The sequence below is a fragment of the Schistocerca americana genome, chromosome 8 (assembly GCF_021461395.2).
Source record: "Schistocerca americana isolate TAMUIC-IGC-003095 chromosome 8, iqSchAmer2.1, whole genome shotgun sequence".
Classification (NCBI taxonomy): domain Eukaryota; kingdom Metazoa; phylum Arthropoda; class Insecta; order Orthoptera; family Acrididae; genus Schistocerca; species Schistocerca americana.
Genome location: NC_060126.1, coordinates 239870899 through 239895690, shown reverse-complemented (window position 1 = coordinate 239895690; position 24792 = coordinate 239870899).

Sequence of the window (24792 nt, the reverse complement as noted above, 5' to 3'; positions counted from 1 at the left end):
AAAACACATAGTAAACAAAGAACAATGCCACTAGGCACCACAACAATAGTATTACAAAAAATAGGGAATGTAGGAACAAAACAAAAGACGAGCGCATCTCTCAAAATCAAAACAAATGACACGAAATGGCGAGATGATAGCGGACCTACACAATATAAAATCGCAAACATAATCCGTGTCAATGAAAGCGCTGTGTACAAAAACCTAATACATGCTTGTAGAAGAACATTAAGAATGATGTAAGAAACAGATATGTAAGTAATGATAATAATTTTATATTGCTCATAGAAATGAGTTAAAGCATGAAAACTGTTCATGATTTTAGGAGAAAGAATTGTAAGAAAAAATATATTGTTACAGTGACGACTGAAGGTGCTTTAAAATAAAGCGAAATGCCTTTGATCAGAGTAAGACTTCAATTCCAGTCTCAAAAGGCGGGCTTAGTCTACCTACAGGGTGTAGCTAAATTACCTTTACGGACTTTGAGGACTTGTATTAGGAACCAAGACCGTTAAGCTTAGCAAAGGAACTCAGGTCCGGAAATGTACCATCTTCCCAATACATCCAAAACACCGCAACACACGTTGCTCTCTGACTGCTGTCCTTTGTCGTTTGGATTTATTTAGAAGTTGGGCTCGATGTGACGACACCGACGCCTCTACAGATAGTAGTCTAGCGGGCTCAAGTCCCACTGCACTCAGTTTCGCCTCACAGTAATATCATGCAGGCGTATTCCGCAAACTATGAATGAAGTGTACGTACAGCTTGCAATTTGTACTGCAGTGAATGATTACTACTGCACAGTAGCACACGATGAGCAAATACCACAAGCTCAGCAGCAGGTACAAACCACTCTTGGCAAGTCACAGACTCAATTGAATGGCGTGTAAACTAACCTACAGTGGGAATGTGACATCAGCTGATCTGTGAATGAAGCACGTAGTACCCTAGCCAGTGTCGAAGAAAATGCGGGAGGTCAGGAAGCATGTTGTGGTATTTTGCATGTCACGTGAAAACAGAATGTTACCGGACATGAGTTCCTACGCTAAACTCAACCGTTTTGGTCCTCACTAAAAGACGTGATCGTCTGTAAAGGGATTAGTTACACTCTGTATAACTCGTATTATTTATAATGTTGCTTGACTTACAGTTCAAGACAGTATGCTTGAAGTCGAAGAGGAAGCTCGTGAATATATAATTTGAAGTAAAAGCGACGTGAACAGAAATGCTTACTGTGAGTGCGATCCTGCACAGGAGTCGTAGCTGCCCCTGGAACGCAGTCTAACTCTTAACTTAGGTGCTGTGTGTGCTGCCGCCCGCAAGGCGCTCTCCTTAGCCTGGGACTGTAATCCCCTGCGTCTACATCATAATTTTGATACTTGAATAGGGGAAATGACGATATCAGATACATATCTTCTTTCGAACGCCAACAATGTGTATCCCCACTGAAATCTCTGTGCTAGAGTATTCGCGTTAGGTGGTCAGTTTAATATCCGCATTTGAGTATGCTATACGAAGGCCAAATTCCAAATGGTATTACTCCTAATTTAAAACAAAATTGTTCCAACGTTTATCAGAAAGTCATACTACATAGTTGCTGTCTTCTTTCTCAGAGTCTGTCATTACCACAAGGCAGTAAATTGTTGTTTTTGATCTCCTGTGCAATACCTCGTTGATTCCTTGTGTTGTGTTCCACCACGACAAGTCACCGAATCCTTCTTGACTTTGCAGAGATTGAGAAAAATCTGTTCTATTAGTATATCGACCTTCAAACTGACGAAAGGAAGTGTTGTCTGCGTTCTGTTGTTTTGCTGAAGCAATGGATTGTTTCAGTTCTGGCCCTTTCGCTGATGTGATTGGACTAGTCATGTTGCTGAAGCGCGTTTAGTGGGATGTCTGGCCACACGAATGCTCACGGACATGGCAACAATGAAAGACAATAAGTGCATTTTAAGATCGTTTCCTCAAGGCTCCAACTCGTAATAAGAACAAACATACTTTTGTGACAGGCTGTGCCAGAGGAAGGTCGCGGAGTGGAGGTAAGAAAACGTGAGAGCGAAAGTGTGCCACCGTCGCTAAATAGAATGAGCGGCCTCCAGTTAAATCCACTCGCAAAAGAGCAGCTGAATCTCAAGTACCGTCTTCTACAAGGCATGACCACAATAAAATTGTTTTGAAAATGAAAGGTTTTAGACCTATAATTCTGAATAAATTGTGTGGCAGTGGCATGCAGCAGTGATCTGCAGCCTGCCGTGTTTTATTCGTACAATTTCGAAATTCCGCGTTCCGCTCGAAATTATCTCCTGACGGATATCCGATATACCTCGTTTAACATAGGAGAAATGTAGTTTTATGGTTCACGGTGAATCCCCACTAGGTACAACAGTTTGAAAGTAACACGACTGATGTTGTGAAACGGACTGAGATGTCATAACGACAGCTGTTACCATATTTGTCTGGAGGGTTCATGAATGTAAATTCTTATTTGGACATGTTTCAAGCGTGGTTAATACCTTAGCACCAGCACAATTGAGTTAAGCATAATATGTGTTTACACCACTACGGTGCTCCAGCGTACTTTGCTGCTGTATTACTTGTAGTAAGTGAGATCTTTGATGAACAATTTCAAGGCAGCTGGATTTGGGTGTGGTTCAGCAACATCAGCAACCAAACTGAAGTGATCACCACGAAGTCCACACATTACCACGACAGACAACGCATTGTAGCGAATAATAATAACTTCGTGGAGCTCGAAGGTCTGGGACAATTCTTTCAATTGGAGACCACTTCGGGGACTTCCGTGTCCATAACCTAACCCAGCCATCCAACCGGTGAAAGAGGACCTACAGTTTAACGTTGAATACGAACCACATCGCTGAGAGGTGAAAATTAGGTTGCAACGAAGACTGAAAAGTCGCGATCTGACAAAGATTAGATCCCCCGGTCAAGAGCGTTTGCGCTAGACCACCAATCCCAACATTGAAGGAAATAATAAAGTTCCATGTGGTTCAGCTTCGACAGAACACTATGGAAGAACTGCGTAAAAGTGTTGAATGAGTCTTTCAAAACCTGCCTCCTCATATGTACGGCAAGATGCCAAAGAGGACATGGACTAATAGATCTTTGTGTGAAGCACGATGGTACACATACAGAGCCTCTCGATATACAGTTTATATACATAAGTACTCCAACAACAACCAGCATAAATATGCAATACAGTGTTTTGTCCTAATGCTACAGGAACTTCTCAGACATGCTGTATTCTGAACACAAAGACCATTAATAATTACTACTAATCTTGTTAGTAGCATCTTACTGATAAAAATGGAATCGATTTAAGAACAATAATACAATTCATTCCCTACTTTTAAGTCAAATTTGAAAGCTAGAGTGTAGTATAGAAAAACTGCAGGTGTCTCACACAACCAGCTATTGAAAGTTCTAGAAATGGCTGTTGTGGTACGAGAGTAATGTATATCGACTGAGAAATCAAATATTATTTGCAGCGTGTTGTTAATGGGAGTATTCAGTAACACTGTGAAGCACTGGATAAACATGTTCTCTGAATACTTCACATATTTTCGATGTGCTTAGCGCAAGATCGTCAACAGAGATATTTCTATAGCAGTGGTATTATGAACAAAACAAGATTTTTGTAATCTATTATCTACATTTCTGTGGCTCTCTCGGTGCAGGACTTGGCTCCTGTTTGGACAAGAAGACAGTGACACAGCGAAGTAAAATGAAATATATTCCATGACTTATTGAAATTTCATTGCTGTAGCAATAACTCTTTTAAATATGCACTCTAAAACTAAAACAATAAAACTGCAGACCAAGACGATATTACCCGAACGAGACGGAAATCGGTAGATGTGACTTACGTGTAGAGACAAACAAATTATTACAGTTTCAGAAAAATTGAATGATTTATTCAAGAGAAAGAGCTTCTCAAATTGAGCAAGTCAATTACGCCTTGGTCCACCTGTGGCCCTTATGCAGGCAGTTATTCGGCTTGGCAATGATCGACAGAATTTTTAAATGTCCTCCAGAGGGATATCTTGTCGGACTCTCTCCAACTGACACGTCCGATCGCCAAAACCCCGAACTGGTCGGAGGACGCTGCCCATAATGCGGCAAACGTTCTCATTGGTGAGAGATCCTGCCACCTTGCTGGCCAAGGGGGAGTTTGAAAAGCACGACGCTAAGCACTAGAAACTCTCATCGTGTGCGGGCGGGATTTATCTTGCTGAAATGTAAGGAGAGGATGGCTTGACATGAAGAGTCCTGCTTCGAACTGAGCCCCGATAACAAGCGAATGTGTGTCTGGAGACGCTTCAGACAGCGGTGGGATACCAACTTCACTGTCGGCCGCCAAACGGTACGACTTCGGAGAATGATAGCCTAGGGTGTCATTACATTTCATAGCAGGTCCCCTTTAGTTGTCATCCGCCGCACCCTGACAGCACAGCGAAAAGTCGACGTTGTTCTACGCCCAGTTTTGTTGTCATTCGCGGCAGGACAGGACTTACATTTTAGCTAGATGCCCATCCACACACGGCGCTAGTTTCTACTGCTTGTCTTTGTGCTTGCGAAACTCTACCTTGGTCAGCAAGTTCTCCGATTCTCGCACCAACTGTGTACGCTTGGTGCATTATGGACAGGGAAACAAGCTCGAGATGTCGACGATCTAAAGCGCCAGTTGGACAGAATATGGCACGATATCCCTCAGGAGAACATCTAAAAACTGTATCAACAATGCCAAGTCGAATAACAGCTTGCATAAAGGCCAGAGGTGGCCCAATGTGTTATTGATTTGCTCAATTTGTGACGCTTGTTCTCTTAAATAAATCATCCAATTTTTCTGAAATTGTAATAATTTGTTCGTACGTACATATACCTCATATCTACCGATTTCCGCCTCATTCGGATATTTTCTTCGTGGTGTGACCTTTTTTTTAGATTCTATTCGTAAAAACAGAGAGAACTATTTTGATAATGCAGTGGTTCAACTTTCCTGGCCCTACACTGTGGCTCATATTATCTTGTGATCTTCCTGCCCAATCAGCCGTTTTCAGCGACTGCTGTATGCCAGCCTGCTTAAGATAAGCTAATTGCGTATCATGGTTATAAGGTTGGGGATACTCGTATACTACACGAACGAAAAGTGGACCACATGACGTAAAACAAGCAAATCCCTTATTTAATTGGAGTTTTGAACAACGGAATTAAGTAATTGCCCAGAATATCTTAGAGCACTTGGCCTGGATGTGGAAGAAATGTGGGCTCCTGAATGTAATTCCATTTTGTTTTTGTTGTGATCTTCAGTCCGAAGACTAGTGTGATGCTCTCTCCTCTCTGATCTATTCTGTGCTAGCCCCTTCATCTCCAAATAACTAATACAAACTTCAACCATTCGAACATGCTTACTGTATTCACCCCATGCTTCTGTTCTACAATTTTCAGCCCCCTCCCATCCCACCCACGCACGTCCCCAGTCCCCAGCTGACGTTTTTTTTTTCCTTGCCTCAGGATGTATCCTATCAACTGAGCTTTTCTGTTTGTCAATTTGTGCCATAAATTTCCTTTTGTTCCAATTCTATTGATCACCTTCTCATTAGTTACTCGATCTACCTGTCTAATGTTGCGAATTTTTCCGAAGCACCACATTTCAAACCTTCTGTTCTCTTCCTGTCTGAACTGCTTATGCTCCAAATTTCACTTCCGTACAGGGCTACACTCCAGACAAACACCTTCACAAAATATGTCGTAACACTTAACTTAATATTAGATTCTAACAAGGTACGCTTTTTTCAGAAATGTTTTTTCGTTCTATAGTCAGACTGAATTTTATATCCTCTCTATATTAGCCGTCAAGTGTTATTTTGCTGCCCAAACATCAAAACTCTTCAACTACTTTTACTGTCTCACTTTCTCATCCAATCTCTTCAGCAACGCCAGATGTAACTGGACTACATACCATTATCCTCGTTTTACTTTCGCTGACGTTCATCTTAATATACTTATGCGAGACACTGTCAGTTCCATTCAATTTCCCTTGTCGCTCCTTTACTGTCTCTCATAGCCTTACAGTGTCGTCGGAAAATCTCTAAGTGTTTATTTCTTCTTCGTGACGTTCAGTTCCCTCTCCAGATTTCTACTGCTTGGTTTCCTTTTTTTGTATGTACAATGTACACACTAAATAACATCAGCATAGACATACAGGTATATACTGATCAGCCAGAACATTATGACCACCTGCCTAAGAGCCGGTATGTACACGTCTGTGAAGGATAACAGAGGCGACGCCGCGCGGCATGGAAGCAATAGAGTATCCGCAGATCCCTGAAGGGAGCAGGCACCACATCAGCACACGCTAGTACCTAATTCCCGTAAACGATCTCAGACGCCATGTTCAGTCACTTCCCAGATGCGTTCGATCGGTTCAGATGTGTCGACTTCGCGGGCATGCACATCAGTTGGAACTAATTACTGCGTTCCCCGAACCACTACATGACACTCCTGGCCTTTTGACATGGCGCATGATATTGTTGAAAAATGCCACTGCCGTCGGGAAGCATGATCGTCATGAAGGAGTTTACGTGGTCTGCAACCATTGTGCGATACTCTTTGGCCGTCATGGTGGCTAGCTTGGGATCCACCGGATCCGTGGATGCCCACATGTATGCTCCCCAGAGTATAATGGAGCCGCCGCCAGCTTGTCTCCGTTCCACTTGAGAACCAACAAATTTCGATGTGTGTAGTTTCGTTGTGCACTGAGTCACTGCGCTCGGCAACGGGCAACACATCTATGAGATTCTATTTAATCATTTCTGGACTAAAACAGTTTTTTTCCATATCATTAACACTTTGATTGTCGACTGCCTAAACTTAAAAGTTTCTTACAACGCCTGCAGTTTTTATGGTTTTTAACGTCTGTTAAGAAGAGTAGCCAACAATTAAGGTCGACCGAGACAGTCAGTATACGAGATTTTGTATTTAAAAGCGTGAGAAATCGTACCCGTCAAGTAACGGGATCGGCGGTGTTATGAAATCTTCCCATCAACAACTAACGTGGTTGGCGATCAAAGAGTTAATTTGCTAGTAGTCTCTGTTTGCTTTAGTCATAATATTTTTTGTAATCATGTAAAAACTGGTGATAGACCTACCATAAACAAAGCTCTTCCACACTAGCACAGAGCCAGTTTTAAATGGAAAGCGGATAACCACCTCTCAGTACACACACACACACACACACACACACACACACACACACAGTTGGAATGCGTGTAATCATGAGCATATTTGTTCACATGAGGGTTTCCCAAACTTTTTTGTCACTGCGAACCACTTCACATTTTTAGAAAATTTGGGTGTACAGCTATAGCTTGTTCACTTTCTAGCGAACCGTGAGATGGTGGACCAGGAAGGGGGCCAGGGGAGCGCCGGGGTGGAGGGGGGGGGGGAGGAATGGGTACAGAAGTTGCGTCGTGTCGATCAGATACTATGTACGGCAAAAATGTAGCACACAAAAGTAATAAGGTTTCTCGGAAGCACTTTTTTCAGAGTCATTCATGTTCGCATGTTGTACTTATTTCTAGCTAGTGACGTGAAATTAAATTAAGCCAGTTCTGATACAAATATTCAATGAGTAACAGAGAAGTGACATTTATAATATTCGTTAAACTTTTACGTTGTAAATAACGTAAACCAGTTGTGCAAGAGAGTGATAACTGAACATTGGTTATAGCAAATTAGAGTTCAAAAAGCAAAAAGCTTTGGAATGAAATCGGATTTCAAAATCAGTTCCAGGCACAAGATTTCTTCGTATCAGGATGCCATTTAGCGTAACGCGCAACAAAGCCACAATAACAACAATAATGATTACTGCATCTCCACAACGTAAGTTGGCAGCAGTTGCCAAGTGGCAAGAAAAATGTTGAATAACTATCAACAAGACCCGATCAAAATATCGCCAACGTTTCAAATCATTTCCTGCCGAAGCAGCGTTGGCTAATGAAACGAGGGATGGGTAGAGTACTGTGTCCTGGATACAGTCCGAAGCAAACATTCTGCGGTAAATCCACTTTTTTTAACATTATATAGATGCCACTTTTAGCAATAAATTTTGTCGCTGGCGTAAAGTTATGTAAAAGAATAATTTTATTTATATCAGCATGAGTTTTCTTCGCTAGTATGCGTACAACCTGAAATGTCCTTGGGTACCACCAGTGGTACTCGTACGACCGTCTGTGAAACACTGGTTTAGAATGAAAGAGGGAAAATGCACAACTTATGCAATCCGCATACTTCCCAGTCTGGATGGTTGCCGCATGCGCAGGGGCTTACTGGCAGAGGACGCATCAACTGGAGGTTTTACGTTGCGTTCCAAAAAGCGCTATTTTTCGTTTCTTATAGGGTCTTTCATCCAGCAGTTTAACGAAAGCAAATAATCTCTCCTCACTAAACCAAAATTACAAATTTTGAAAGATTCTCAAACGGTACACGTACAGGATCCCTCGGCTCGTTGAAAACTTTAAAGACGTGGTTTTAACTGTAAATACACTGATGCGCAAAACATAACCACGAAAGTAACTCTCGCTTGATGTCACTGCCAAATAAAACACCTCAATAAAACATGGGCCACACACTGATCATTCCGAACATTCTGACCACCAAATACTATCCATATAAACCCGTCTAGGCAATAGCAGTGTTACCTGGAGAGGAATGACTGTTAGTCAGACACACGCACGGTGCATGTAGTATCAGTGAGCGTGCTGTCCGTGTGTAGAAAGGGGAAGGAGTGCGATCAATCTGACTTTGACCGAGGGCAAATTGTGATGGCCTGGAGGCTCGGCACGAGCATTTCGGAAACTGCACGACTTGTCGGGTGTTCGAGGAGTGATGTGGTGAGTGTCTTCAACGAGTAGCGAAATCAAGGTGAAACCACGTCCAGATGTCGTGGGATTGGGTGTCCACCACTCAATACACATGTCGAACGTATTAGCCTGGGAAGACTGGTAAAACAGGACAGGTGTCGAACTATGTCGGACTTCAATGCTGGGCGGCATACAAGTGTGTGTGAACACGCAATACACCGCCCTCTCCTAATGATGGGCCTTCGCAGCCGACGACCCATGTATGCGCCAGTGTAAACACCATCAAATCGGCAACTACGACTGAAATAGACACGTGACCATTGGCACAGGACGTTGGCGTAGTGGCAGAGTGTTACATCGACTGATGAATCCCGATACTACCTTCATCATACCGGTGGGAAGGAACGAATCCGTCGTCACCCAGGGGAAGAGATCCCTGACACCTGTGCTGTGGGACGGAGACAAGCTAGCGGCAGCTTTATTATGCTCCATCATTCAGATGGATATCCACGGGTCCAGTGGACATCGTGCAAGCCACCAAGTTGGCTAAAGAGTATCGTACAGTGGTTTCACACCACGTACACCTCTTCATGACAACCATGTTTCCTGACAGCAATGGAATTTTTCAACAAGATAATGCGCAATGCCACAACGCCAGCAATTGATGGAGTGGTTCGAGGAACACAGTGGCGAGTTCCAGTTAATGTGCTGTCTCGCCAACTCGCCACATCTGAACCCGATCCAACACATCTGGGGTGTGATTGAACGGGGTGTCAGAGATTATTGCCCCTTCGCACGATTTACGGGAATTAGATGACTTGTGTGCGTAGATGCGGGTCAACTCCCTCTAATGACCTACCAAGACCTGACTGTTTCCACGCCAAGGAACGTCGCCGCTCTTATCCGTGACAAAGGTGAACATACCCGCTGTTAGGTAGGTGGTCATAATGTTCTGGCTGCTCAATGCACATAAAGACCTGCTGCAGTATAGTACAGAATATATAGTAAGAAGTTATATCAAAGACAATAATTACATTGAAGTCGCCGTTATTGATAATGGTCTGCTGCACATTACAAAACGCTGAACATGGTTCTTAAAGAGCGTGTGATCACCACAGACGTACGTGTTGTGTAACATCTACCATGATGGTCACAAGGACGGCAAGGAGCTCCTGTTGTAGTGTAGTGTCGCAGAATAGTAAAGAGTTGGAAACGTGGAATATTGTCAAACTTTCATTGCCTATGCCGAGAGCCAGAGGCAGTAGGTTAGCCAAGAGGTATGAGGATTGCACATATATCGGAATGTGTCGTCACGCAGGGGCAATGGCCTGGTTACCCACAACAGGCGAAAGAGAATTGCTTAGCACGCGGGTTTGTGTTAGACGGAGACTTTCGTAGAGGTATAGCGTCAGCCGTATTGCATTTCACAACTTCGCATAAGTCTGCCGTAACAATACGTAACTCTGTCGCAAGAACACCTAAGGGGTGAGTACGACAGATAAATCAGCAGTATAAGTGGAACGAATGCGTTCATTACAAACGAGCATGACGTCAGGACATTGCTCGTGCTTCCTTTAAATACGCCAGCTTTGATAGCAACAGGGCACTCGCAGTTAGACTTGCAGTTAGATGTGTACTGGGACGCTGTGTAGCGCTCAGCTCGGTGATCGACATGTTAATCTTTATTAAGGAGATGTTGCAGTAAGAGTGGCCCATCAAGCAGCAGACGTGAGGGGACAGTACCAGTTCTGGTCCTCTCTGCTGCCGCTGTCAATCATCAACCCAGGATTAGCAGACAGCGCGGCAGACTCGCTCGCCGCCAATGCTGACCACATCAGTGAGCCGTCGTCGAGATCATTCGGGGCCTAGGCCCTGTGCATCCACCATCACAACCGGGTCAGCTGACGACGCTGGGGGACTGCAGCCCGTTCCGCCCGTCCACCGCGGACGAGCCACCAGGAGGAGCAGGGAAGAAGACGAGGTGGGATAGAGTACACTCCGCACTACAAGAACGCCTCTCGTGCCGACAGCGCCGGGACTCCAACCCGGAGCCTCCTGCTGTCCGCCGGCCAGCCGGGCGCCACCAGCCACGCGCAGCCGAAGTACGAAGTAAGGACATTCCTCCGCTACGTCACAGCACGCGGCGCTGCACTAGCAAGACTGGTGCGGCCCGGAGCTGGTGTCATCACTACGAGTCAGCCAGGACTCGGGGAAGGTCGTTGATATCATCTAGCTCAGCCAGTCTGTGTTACGCGGGCCACATTGTACTTGGCAGGAATAAAGGTGTTATGAATTAATAATGATTCTTTGGCGTTTCTGACGCGTCCACAGTCATTTCCTAGCATCCTGACAACTGGAGAGGTCACCGCTCGGCCTCCAGTCCACCGCAGGCGAATAGGACCACCGGGGCGCCTACAATAGGGCGTTCCATCCCTCCACCAGAGTGCTAGATAACTGCTGTACTTTCGTTTGTGCATGTGGACGTGCCACAGTACGTCTCTCCAACGCATCTCACACATGCTAGATGGGATTTCAGTCGGGGGGAACTGGCTTTCCCCGAATATCCTCTCGTGCTATGAGATCCTGTACCTGCGCTGCTCGAACGATCGCGCATTGTCATCCATAAAACTGAAGTCAGGATCAAGTGCACCCCTAAAAGAAGCAGATGGGTAAGGAATGCAGTGCCATAATAACGTTTACAGGTAGGACTATCGTGTTCTTGAATTTGGGGGTCAGCACGCCCATACAACATTATGCCTCCCCACACCACAGCACCTTGACAACCAAAACTATCATGTTCGACAAATTTCCTGGGTGAATTACGTGTTCCCACCTATTGCCATATGAGAGTGCGTCCACCACTGCCGCCGTGACCGTTTTTGTGCTCGAGATATTATACTACGGAAAGGTATAATGCTGCTTGGGCTTACTGACTTCCAAATTTTTGAACACACTACACTCTGCGGTAATCTTTATTGTGACACTGTAATCCGCCCCCTAGGCGTCATTTCATGGGTGCACTCAGTTGTGACCGCATCGTACAGCACAGATAGAGGAGCGCTTGGAACGAGAGGATATTCGACGAATGGACTGTCCTCCAATCCTGCCGACTTAAATCCCATTTAGCGTATGTGGGATTTATTGGATGGACGTATTTCTACACGTCCTTATGCACGAACGACCATCCAGCAGTAGTCAGTCGAGTTGGTGGAGGAATGGAACGACCCACCACAGGAACAGCTTACCATCCTGGTGTCCAGTATTGAAGCACCTTGTAGAGCATGCACTGCTATCCGTCGTGATCACACATCCTATTAAGAACCATGTCCCGACATTTGTATTGTCCAGGGGACCATCATGAATCGCGGTGATTTCAGTAAACTTATTGTTTTTTAAGTAGTCATGTCTGCCGGTCTCATTGGGTGTATCTTTGAGTTAACCTCTGTACTTTACTGTAGAAGTTTCTAAACAACCTTGTCCCAGGGCCTATTTAAAAATGTTGTTGTTGTGGTCTTCAGTCCTAAGACTGGTTTGCTGCAGCTCTCCATGCTACTCTATCCTGTGCAAGCCTCTTCATCTCCCAGTACCTACTGCAACCTACATCCTTCTGAATCTGCTTAGTGTATTCATCTCTTGGTCTCCCTCTACGATTTTACCCTCCATGCTGCCCTCCAATACGAACTTGGTGATCCCTTGATGTCTCAGAACATGTCCTACCAACCGATCCCTTCTTCTAGTCAAATTGTGCCACAAACTCCACTTCTCCCCAATCCTATTCAATACCTCCTCATTAGTTATGTGATTTACCCTCTAATCTTCAGCATTCTTCTGTAACACCAAATTTCGAAAGCTTTTATTCTCTTCTTAAATTTAAAAATATCAGTGATTAAATGACAAAATTAATATTCACTAATGTTTTTGTCAAAGAGAAATAGACATAGTAATAATTTTCACTTTGCTGGATGTAGGTTGCAGAACAGCAGCCCGTAAATTGCTTGTTGATGAAGTCACTAATTAAAATGTAATGCTCATCTTAATTCTCTTTATGTTAAATCAGTTGTTATTGCACGTTGTCGTGAAGTAAAAGAAGGTACGATCTCGCTACAAAAGGCCAGGTTTTATCACGTTAAAAACAATTATCATACCTCTTCCTGCCATCAATGTTCTGGCGTAATCCTTTCACCAAATAATATAGTCAACAATGAAGCACTGCTGAGTTCCAAACGTAATGTAAATACGTAAAGTATTCAGTAAAATTACAGTTGTTGCACACTTTATAAAGCAAATCTGGATTGCTCACACTTCATATATATCGATAATACTTTTTACGTACATTTCACATAGGTGTAATGGGGACAAGTTGCAGTCCTGCCTTACCACGTCTGTCCATCATCAACACTCAAAATAGACTTCCTTACGACTCTATTGTCACAATGTGACTGCTATCTCTACATGTCAATTTCAGAGAGTAGCGGGTCAAACACTTTCATTAATATCGATATAGTTTAACTGAAATGACATTTACGTAGAAATTATTGTTTAAATCATGAGCACATTTTGTAAAATATAATATAGTAGATAATTATTGAAACTTGCTTCTTATAACAAATATTTAACAATTTGTGTTTGTTTTAGAATGAGATCAGCTGTTGAACCTTGATATAGTACGCAAGACAGTTCGCCTGAGACAATTAAAGCTTTCAGATAACAGGTGCGAAAATGGATGAAGTGGATTTCAAGTATAAAGGAGTAAAATGAAATAATAAATGAAATATCCAGTATAGGTCCCCAAACATCAAAACAGATCTTTGGACCCTCACAAAGAAAATATGTTGCGCAGCTGCCAAAAAAAATCAAAAGGACAAAAAGTGTATAGAAATGCACATTGCATGCAAATGTGTTGCTATTCACTTCACCTCAGGCTCATTTCAAGTTCCTTCTATGTGTGGTCCAAGTTTTATTGAACTCTGTTACTTGACAGGGACAAATCATGCGAAAATTACTTTCGTCCTTACTTTTTGCACACCATTGTATAATACTGCAATGTAATGGAGCACGTCAAAAAAAAAATTAAAAACTGTCCACTCAAGTCTTGATCAGATTTCATGGTGGTGCAAAGATTGAAAACTTGCACATTTTTACATTTCTGAACATTAAAAGCATCTCACGAAACACAGTGAAGTGGAACCCTATACCTAAACATCTGTGACTCACAATCGGAATCAGCCACCTCGTACAGGTAGTTAGATGTAGCAATTAGTGGGGATATGAAATGGAATGGACTCATAGACTCAGTCGTAGGTAAGACATGTGGCAGACTTCGGTTCATTAGAAGACATTGGAAAATGCAGTCTACAAAGCAGCAAATCACTTTCGCATCCAATCCTGTTGCTCAAATATGTGGCACCCATAGAAATTAATGCTAACAGGGAATATCGAACGTATACCGAGATGGGCGGCACGAATGGTTAAAGGTTTGTTAAACTCATGTGAGAGCGCCGTGGAAATGCTGATATACCTGAATTTGCAGACACGTAAACATAACACGGCCGCTAAAGCCAAGCTACAAAGTTTCATGAACTGGTATTAAATGAAGATCCTAGGGGTATTCTGCAACGGCCTGCGCATCGCTCCTTTAGGGACTGCCGCACAATCCACCCAGTATCACACGCTTTCAAGTATATGACAAGAATTAGATACAGTAAAATGGAATAGAAAATTAAGGATCTGTTAGATGTTTGCTTTAGGGATGTTAAAGATTACAGAGAGGCTCTTCTGTTAATGGTAACAAGACTTTAAAAACGAAGAAATGTTCATGTTCGTTCACAACGTAGAAGAAGCGTTCGGCAATATAAAATGGCGCAAGAAAAACTGTTGTAACCTGTAGGTAAAGTCGGGTACTACACAATATCTACAAGAAACAATAGGGAACACTAAGAATTGGGACGAAGTACAAATGTCTCGGATTAGAAAGCACATAAGAGAGAGATACAGCCTTTCCCCACTACTTCTCAGTTCATACACCGAAGAAGAGTAAGGACGGAAATACAAGAACGGTCCAGCATTGGAATTAAAGTTCAGGGTGAAAGGATATCAAGGATAAGTTACGCTGATGACATTGCTATCCTCAATGAAAAAAAAGAAAAATTACACGACCTGTGAAATGGAATGAACAGTGTACTGAGTATTGAATATGAATTAAGAGTAAACCGAATAAATCAGAAAGTAATGAGAAGTAGCAGAAATGAAACTACCGATAAATTTTACGAAGTCAAGGAAATCTGCTACCTTCGAAGCAAAATAACGGAAACTACGCAGTACTTTAAAAGCAGATTAGCACAGTCGAAGAAGATATTCCTGGTCAAAAGGAGTCTACTAGTATTAACCATCGGCTTCAACTTGGTAAAATAATTTCTTGCAATGTACAATTGGTGCATAGCACTGTTGGAAACCCCGAAAAGAAGAGAATCCAAGTGTTTGAGACGTGGTATAGAAAGATGCGGAAAAGTAGGTGAGCTGATAAGAAATTAGGAAGGTCTCCACAGAATCGTAGAGGAGATTAACACGTTGGAAACATTGACAAGAAGCTGAGACAGGATGACAGGATCTGTGTCAAGACATCAAAGATTAACTTTCATGTTACTTGGAGGATCTGTAGGGAGCAAAAACAGTAGGGAACGCAGAGATTGGATTTTTTTGTCACATGTATGTCGCGGCTTTGTAAACTCAATGAATACAGTGAACAGCGTACGTCAAGCGATTCACTTGATGACTAACACATTTTGACACGTGTAGTGTTGGCATACGAAACAATGTCTCTTTCAGCGCACCGGATTAGAATGTCTCTACTCCAGTTTGTAAACTGTGATTCGATCAGTTACCCTTGGCACCATACAACACACTTATGAGCCTTTATTTCATCATTTCTAGACTAAAACTGTTTCCATGTGCATCGTTAATTTGCTAGAAGTCCCAGTTCGGTGCAGTCATCATATTTGTGATCATCTAAATTTAAGAGACCCGTAATTAAACTATAGCTCCGCCACCTCAGCATACTGACAGTATCACGCAGTACGAATTGGTGTCATTAAGAACTTCATTTGTTTAGAATGCACAACCTATGCAGCCCGCATGCTCTCCTATCTGGATGGTTGCCAACAGCGCAGGAGTTCACTGGCAAGAGAAACACCAACTGCAGATTTCACATTGCGTTCCAAAAAGCGCTATTTTTCATACCTAATAGTGTCTTGCCTACAGCAGGACAACGAAATCTAATCATCTGTCCACACTAAACCAAAATGAAATTATATTTGGAAGACTGCGAACACGTACAGCATTTTACGGCTTACTGAAAACTTCTGAAGTTGGAATTTTAATAATTAATATTTTTACAGATTTCCTTAGCACGACTTGCAGCGTGAAACTGTAACCAAAAATTTAGTTTACATTAAATTTTAAATTTTAAAGTTGCAACAAAGCTCTGAATGAAAATCAGAGAAATAATCTGAAATTGCAAATTTTCAGAATGTAAGGTCCCTCATTCAGTTTTTCTTCATCTGTTTCCCAAAAACTCATATAACTCTAGAAACATCGGAAAATAGTTTTCGAGGAAAAAGGCTCGTAGTAGAGATCAAAAGCATCCAGTGCAGCTAGTATAGTTCCTTCATTATAATTTCACTGTCGAACATCCGAGCGGTTTTACAGTGCTTATACAGTCCGGATGTTCGTCAAAACTTCCGTATGGCATATACTAGCACCATTAGTACATGGCATTACACTGATGCATAAGCGAGGGACTTCTGTTCTGTAGAACGTCGTTGTGGTTCTGGAAACATTGTTGACAGTGGCCGGCCGGAGTGGCCGTGCGGTTCTAGGCGCTGCAGTCTGGAACCACGTGACCGCTACGGTCGCAGGTTCGAATCCTGCCTCGGGCATGGATGTGTGAGTTGTCCTTAGGTTAGTTAGGTTTAAGTAGTTCTAAGTTCTAGGTGACTGATGACCACAGCAGTTAAGTCCCATAGTGCTCAGAGCCATTTTTTTGTTGACAGTGACACTGCAAATGCAAAAACGCATAATAAGGATTTAAGAAAAGACGTTAAGATTTTACAGACGACGCTGATGTGGTCATTACATTCCGGTCATCCAGAATGTGCGCAAAGTACGTTAAAAACAGAGCGTTCTCTCTCTCTCTCTCTCTCTCTCTCTCTCTTTCTCTCTCTCTCTCTCTCTGTGTGTGTGTGTGTGTGTTTGTAGGCTGGCGTGATGGGTCAATTAGCATATTTATAGACTGTGTATAAAAGCAAATTTCTGATTTAAGGGTATGATATGACGTCCTTCCTAATGAGATTCACTGACTGCCTCGTGCCGACAAAGAATACAGAGATCGCACTGGGAGAACAACTTCCCAGTGAGAAAAATTCAAAGCTTTCCTCCTAACACATGTGTCCAGCACACTCTAAATAAAATTAACCACGAAATGGTGGTAAAAACGAATCGGTATCATCTAGAGAAATACGACAGTAATATCACAACACTCAAGTATACCTAGTGTCTCTCCAATGGGTAGTCGGGCGCATCTTCTCTGGTGTTTCAGTAGATATTTGCAATTAGTTTTCGTAATGTGTAGCCGAAGTCAGCCCAAACAAACTGCTCACGAGGTCATTCATACGACGGCTAATGTCGATGGAATGCGACAAAAATGATTTTTAAAGCGGGATTTTGCATACCTGTTCGTTTGACCTACCTACAATTAGTCTAATGCGATATTTCAGGGACTGTAAAACACGAAGGATACCCTAGTACTCCAACTGCGACTGAATAGCGCTTCTGTATGGCTGTACCAGACAGCGCGGACGAGGGCGGTGCTGTCTCTGCTGGAGTACTGGCTGTTCTCCCTGCTTTATCGTCCCTGTTATTACCCGTCGATGAGATGAATATCGCAATAAATCAATTTGGGATCGCTTGGATTTGGAAGAGCAGTTGAAGGGAATGGACAGTGTCTTGAAAGGAGAGTATAAGATGAACATCAACAAAAGCAAAACGAGGATAATGGAATGTAGTCGAATTAAGTCAGGTGATGCTGAGGGAATTAGATTAGGAAATGAGACACTTAAAGTAGTAAAGGAGTTTTGCTATTTGGGGAGCAAAATAACTGATGATGGTCGAAGTAGAGAGGATATAAAATGTAGACCGGCAATGGCAAGGAAAGCGTTTCTGAAGAAGAAATATTTGTTAACTTCGAGTATAGATTTAAATGTCAGGAAGTCGTTTCTGAAAGTATTTGTATGGAGTGTAGCCATGTATGGAAGTGAAACGTGGACGATAAATAGTTTAGACAAGAAGAATGCTGAAGATTAGATGGGTAGATCAAATAACGAATGAGAAGGTATAGAATAGAACTGGGGAGAAGAGGAGCTTGTCGCACAACTTGACTAGAAGAAGGGATTGGTTGGTAGGACATGTTTGGAGGCATCAAGGGATCACCAATTTAGTATTGGAGGGCAGCGTGGAGGGTAAAAATCGAAGAGGAAGACCAAGAGATGAATACACTAAGCAGATTCAGAAGGATGTACGTTGCAGTAGGTACTGGAAGATGAAGAAGCTTGCACAGGATAGAGTAGAATGGAGAGCTGCATTAAACCAGTCTCAGGACTGAAGACCACAACAACAACAACAACTGTTGAATGGGCACGTAAATTCCCACTTGAAACATCATTTTGCTTGCAACAGGAAACAAATTGACGTTTTCCATCGACGTAGTAAGGAGTATTTGTTTGAGCTGACACCATCTGCAGGTAGCAAAAAAGAAACTCCAAATATCTCTCCAAACTCCAGAGGCAATGCGCCTGGCGGCTCGTAGGAGGAACAGCCTGTACATAGTGAAGCGCTCAGAAAAGGAGTAGTAAACGATATGAAACTTTGTGGTTTTGAGAGTACGTTATGTTACGTCAGTGATCACAAAATCGAGTCAAATTTGTGAAGAAATTGGCAAGATGAACCTATTTACCAGTATGCCGTTACATTTAATCTGGTCTGGATGCTGGCGCTGATTCAAATAAGTGTGTCACAAACCTCTTGCATTCTCTCCAGAGGTCTTACCATCCAACAGCTGTTGCAACTGGTCCTTCATATCCGGGATACTGACACTGGGACTGAGTTGATGCCTTTGCTGGTTCCACATGTTCTATCGACGACCGATCTGGAAATCTTGCTGATGGTGAGAATGCCTCAGCGTTATGATTAAAATTCGTAGAGACGTGTGACATTTGTAGACGATCCGCCGGCCGGGTGGCCGAGCGGTTCTAGGCGCTTCAACCCGGAACCGCGCGACCGCTACAGTCGCAGGTTCGAATCCTGCCTCGGGCATGGATGTGTGTGATGTCCTTAGGTTAGTTAGGTTTGAGTAGTTCTAAGTTCTAGGCGACTGATGACTTCAGATGTTAAGTCCCATAGTGGTCAGAGCAATTTGAACCATTTTTGTAGACGATCCTCTAGAAACATGGCACCATGATACTATCGCATGAGAAATAACACGTGAGGGTGAAGGATGACGGTGTTGTATCGTTTGTTGTACGTCAATTTCCATCAGTCAGTACCAACTGTCACCTGAAGTCACACCCAGTGGTTACCCAAATCTTGATAGATGCAACACCGCTGCGCCTCTCCAGAACTTTGGCAGAATGGGACCTCTCTCCAGATCAACGCCATAATCGCTGACAATTGTCATCCGGGTTCGTTGTTGAGCATAATGCGACGTCACTCACCATCTTGTCTATGCTTTCTAGAAGGATATTTTTAAAAATATCGAGAGTTCGCTATATAGATATTTAAAAACCGTTCATTATCGGATCTAGATATGTCAAAAACTGTATCGACGTATCGACTGAAAAATTATCGACGTACTTGCGCGTAAAAACATCGGCTGCACATTGTAAATATACTGCCAGTTTTAGAGCTGTATATTTAAATGTTGATTTATTATTATATATTCCGTACATCAAAAAGCTAGCAGCCTGCCTATCACCCTTAGAGAAAGATGTGAAAGGAAATCTATGCACTTTCACGTTTGGAGATAACCACTTTGCTAACAATGGTAGCTCCACGCAAGTGGCACAATGTAAAAGGCGTCCGATGGGTCCGTCGCTAAGTGTCGTTGCATATAGGATTTGTCCGGCATACTTCATGTCAACTTTCCTGTTTTTCGTTTCTGAGAACGCCAGCGATCTAGCAGCTGTAGTGTCAAAATTGCTTGGTGAAGGTAAAGGCTGCAATTTCTGTTGGTAGTGCCGAGCGCTGATTACGTCAGCATTTCCCCTCACATGTCTCTGCCCACCGCAAAGACGAGTATGGTCAATTAGATTTTTGTTCATCATTTTCAGCAGCTGTTCTCCAAGAATGCCGATGTGAATGAATAGCACACCAGTTGCCTTAAAAATTGTTTTTTAACACAGCTGGTATGTTATTTCTTCACATCGAAAATCTTGTTATCCCATTCACACCGCCACCCCCTTCACCCCCTCCCTAACGCAGTCAGACTACTTCTTTTGTGCCACATGTACCTGCTTCACACAGTCAAAGACGAAGCTTGAACGTCACGAAAGCTCAGAGACTAGTAAGTCTCCTTAAGACAGTGGAAGTAAAATTATATTCTACTATAGTTTCAAAAGAACAACTTCAAGTATTTACATAAAATTGTGAAATACAGGGCTATTACAAATGATTGAAGCGATTTCATAAATTCACTGTAGCTCCATTCGTTGACATATGGTCACGACACACTACAGATACGTAGAAAAACTCATAAAGTTTTGTTCGGCTGAAGCAGCACTTCAGGTTTCTGCCGCCAGAGCGCTCGAGAGCGCAGTGAGACAAAATGGCGACAGGAGCCGAGAAAGCGTACGTCGTGCTTGAAATGCACTCACATCAGTCAGTCATAACAGTGCAACGACACTTCAGGACGAAGTTCAACAAAGATCCACCAACTGCTAACTCAATTCGGCGATGGTATGCGCAGTTTAAAGCTTCTGGATGCCTCTGTAAGGGGAAATCAACGGGTCGGCCTCCAGTGAGCGAAGAAACGGTTGAACGCGTGCGGGCAAGTTTCACGCGTAGCCCGCGGAAGTCGACGAATAAAGCAAGCGGGGAGCTAAACGTACCACAGCCGACGGTTTGGAAAATCTTACAGAAAAGGCTAAAGCAGAAGCCTTACCGTTTACAATTGCTACAAGCCCTGACACCCGATGACAAAGTCAAACGCTTTGAATTTTCGGCACGGTTGCAACAGCTCATGGAAGAGGATGCGTTCAGTGCGAAACTTGTTTTCAGTGATGAAGCAACATTTTTTCTTAATGGTGAAGTGAACAGACACAATGTGCGAATCTGGGCGGTAGAGAATCCTCACGCATTCGTGCAGCAAATTCGCAATTCACCAAAAGTTAACGTTTTGTGCAATCTCACGGTTTAAAGTTTACGGCCCCTTTTTCTTCTGCGAAAAAAAACGTTACCGGACACGTGTATCTGGACATGCTGGAAAACTGGCTCATGCCACAACTGGAGACAGACAGCGCCGACTTCATCTTTCAACAGGATGGTGCTCCACCGCACTTCCATCATGATGTTCGGCATTTCTTAAACAGGAGCTTGGAAAACCGATGGATCGGTCGTGGTGGAGATCATGATCAGCAATTCATTTCATGGCCTCCACGCTCTCCCGACTTAACCCCATGCGATTTCTTTCTGTGGGGTTATGTGAAAGATTCAATGTTTAAACCTCCTCTACCAAGAAACGTGCCAGAACTGCGAGCATGCATCTACGATGCTTTCGAACTCATTGATGGGGACATGCTGCGCCGAGTGTGGGAGGAACTTGATTATCGGCTTGATGTCTGCCGAATCACTAAAGGGGCACATATCGAACATTTGTGAATGCCTAAAAAAACTTTTTGAGTTTTTGTATGTGTGTGCATAGCATTGTGAAAATATCTCAAATAATAAAGTTATTGTAGAGCTGTGAAATCGCTTCAATCATTTGTAATAACCCTGTAATATAATATAAAGTAAAAATATCGGCGCTCGATATTGCCAGTTTGTTATCGATATATCGATACATTACGCGAGAATATATCGCTGGTATGTATCGAACGCTATCTTGAAAAATACATCGTTATGAAGAGATATCTATACTTTATTGGGGCACTACTTTCCAGTCACAGGACCACTCCAAACACAGCCGTTTGTGGTGTGGTGTTGAAGGCATGGGACGGTGTTTTCTAGTCCGGGTGCTACTAGTCTGGTGTCGGGTGACAAAGAATTTGCAGATACTCCATTACCTGTCCTCGCATGGCAGGTGCAGATGCGAAGCGGCTACTACGTGCTCGGTGCACAACACAGCGATCCTTCCTTGTGGTGGTCAGACATGGTTGAAAGGAACCTTGAGGACAAGTTTGCTTCCCTTCACGTTCCCACGCAGTCCAACGTCGGCTGTCACATCCGATAATCCTACAGATCGGGATACTGTACGGCTCAATCATACAGCCAAATTTAGACCCACTTTAAGCCCTCTCAAACTTAGTCATGTGTAGGCAACTCAGTCTCATATGAGAACGCACGCGGCTTCCCCCCCGTATCCTTCGCAGTGATTACGCAACATCTGACGCTGCGCACCCCTCCTCCCCCCCCCCCCCCTTACATACCTTACCACAGCTAGTAAGAATACTAACCACGAATAATACTAAAGATGTGTGAATAACAACGGCTTCTGTAACAGTTTTCTGTGTTTTATTCAATCACACGATGCATTTCGACATTGTGAATCCATCGACAGTTGCAAATCGTCTCAATAAAAAGACTATTTGTACCTGACGATGTATCAACAATATCGAAATGCGTCAATAAGACACCAAAAATTGTGACTGAAGGCGTTTTTATTCTTACTTCCTGTGTATCAAATACAGTCATGTTCACAACTGCAAAATATGGACGAAAAATGAAAAATACTAATGCACTCAATGGGTGTTTTACTTGGCACAGAGAATTGCAACTCTAGTCATTTACATACACCCCAATGGTGCATACAAGTCCCTAGTTACAGTGACATCCGATCATGTCTTCTGGGGGCTTAACTTTTTCATCAGGTAGTGTATATACAGGGTGTTTCAAAATCACGACTAATTTCACAAATCATTTGACCGTTACTTTCTTTCGATCTTTTAATTTTACAGTTTTGTTCACAAGGCATGATTTTAATGACACCTCTTCTGTTATTGAAACCTTATGAATTTAGTACTTGATTCGAAAAAAGCTATTTTGACAGTTAAAAACAACAGCAATGCAAAACGTTATGCACAAAACGTCTCGGCCATGAAAAAATCAAATTTTTGATCCGTCGGTTGTATAGCCAGCGGCAGCTGCTTCTGAGATATTACCATTCTTCCTCAAATCATTGATTACGTTTTTATTAATTGCCCTGATTACTTACAAGCAATTAAATATTTCGTTGTACAAAAGTAGAGAAGACGCTGGTCAATTAGATACCCCATTTGTCCATTTTCCACTCTTCGTTTGGCTATGAAAATTCGAGTACAACCCCACTTTCTAATTTATAGGACATGTTTTCACTTCACTAAAACATTTGACCAATAGAAGAAGATGGTATACACTGAGGTGAAAGAAAGGCATGGGACATCGATATGCACATGTACAAATGGTGATAGTAACGCGTACGCAAAGTATAAGAGGGGCAATACATTGGCGGAGTTGTCATTTGTACTCAGGTGATTCATGCGAAAAGGTGTCTGACGTGACTATGGCCTCACAACTGGAATTAAGACTTTGAACGCGGAGTGGTAGCTGGATCTAGATCCATGGAATATTTCATTTCGAAAATCAATAAGGACTTCAATATTCCGAGATTCACAACGTCAAGAGTGTGCCGAGAATACCAAATTTCAGGCGTTACCTCTCATCACGGACAGCGCTCTGGCCGACGGTCTACACGCAACGACCGAAAGCAGCAGCTTTTGCATAGTCAGTGCTACCAAATAAGCGACACTGCGTATAATAACCGCAGAAATCAATGTGGGACGAACGACGAACGTATGCGTTAGTACAGGGCGTCGAAATTTGACGTTAATGTGTTATGACAGCAGACGACCAATGCGAGTGCCTTTAATAACAGCACGAAATCGCCAGCAGTGCCTCTCCTGGGCTCGTCATGATATCTGTTGGACGCTGGACGACTGGAAAACCGTGGCCTGGTCAGATGAGTCCCGGCTTCAGATGTTCAGAGCTGAGGTTGGGGTTCGACTGTGGCGCAGACCCCACGAGGCCATGGAGCCAAGTTGTCAACAACGGACTGTGGAAGCCGGTGGTGGCTCTATAATGGTGTGAAATGTGTTTACAAGAATTGGTCCTTGGGTCCAGCTGAGACCGTTTGCAGCCATTCACGAACTTCAGGTTCCCAAGCAATGATGGAATTTTTACGGATGACAATGCGCCGTGTCACCAGTCAGCAGTTGTTCGCAATTAATTTGAACATTCTGGACAATTCGAGTGAATGATTTGGCCACTCAGATCACCCAACATGAGTCCCATCGAAACTTTATGGGATATAATCGAGGGGTCAGTTAGTGCACAAAATACGGCACCGACAGCACTTTTGCAGCTACGGCAGCTATAGAGGCCGCATGACTCAATATTCCCGCGGAGGACTACCAACGACATGTTGAGTCAATGCCACGTAAGCTGCTGCACTACGCCGGACAAAAGGAGGTTCAAATGGCTCTGAGCACTATGGGACTTAACATGTGGGGTCATAAGTCCCATAGACTTGAATTACCTAAACCTAAGGACATCACACACATCCATGCCCGAGGCAGGATTCGAACCTGCGACCGCAGCAGCAGCGCGGTTC